The 200-nt window shown below is 38.0% G+C and overlaps 1 pseudogene; it reads left to right on the top strand.

Annotated features, from left to right (window-relative positions):
* Window positions 1–200, top strand: part of LOC110425466 (disease resistance RPP8-like protein 3) — a 7,364-nt pseudogene that overhangs the window by 5,126 nt on the left and 2,038 nt on the right.

Here is a 200-nt window from a genome sequence, read left to right as displayed (position 1 = left end):
CAGCAGCCAGAGGGATTTGAAGTTGCTGATGAACCAAACAAAGTCTACAAGCTTTATAAGGCTTAGTATGGTTTGAAGCAAGCTCCACGATCATGGTATATCAGAATTGATGCTTATTTAATCTCCAAGGGTTTTGCAAAGAGCATCAATGAAGCTACATTGTATGTGCTCAAGTGTAAAAATCAATCTCCATTGATTGT

This window comes from Theobroma umbraticum, unplaced genomic scaffold (genome assembly GCF_002168275.2).
Source record: "Theobroma umbraticum cultivar Fairchild unplaced genomic scaffold, ASM216827v3 scaffold_81.0, whole genome shotgun sequence".
NCBI lineage: Eukaryota > Viridiplantae > Streptophyta > Magnoliopsida > Malvales > Malvaceae > Theobroma > Theobroma umbraticum.
Note: the sequence above shows the minus strand (reverse complement) of the source record. Positions and strands in the feature narration are given on the sequence as shown.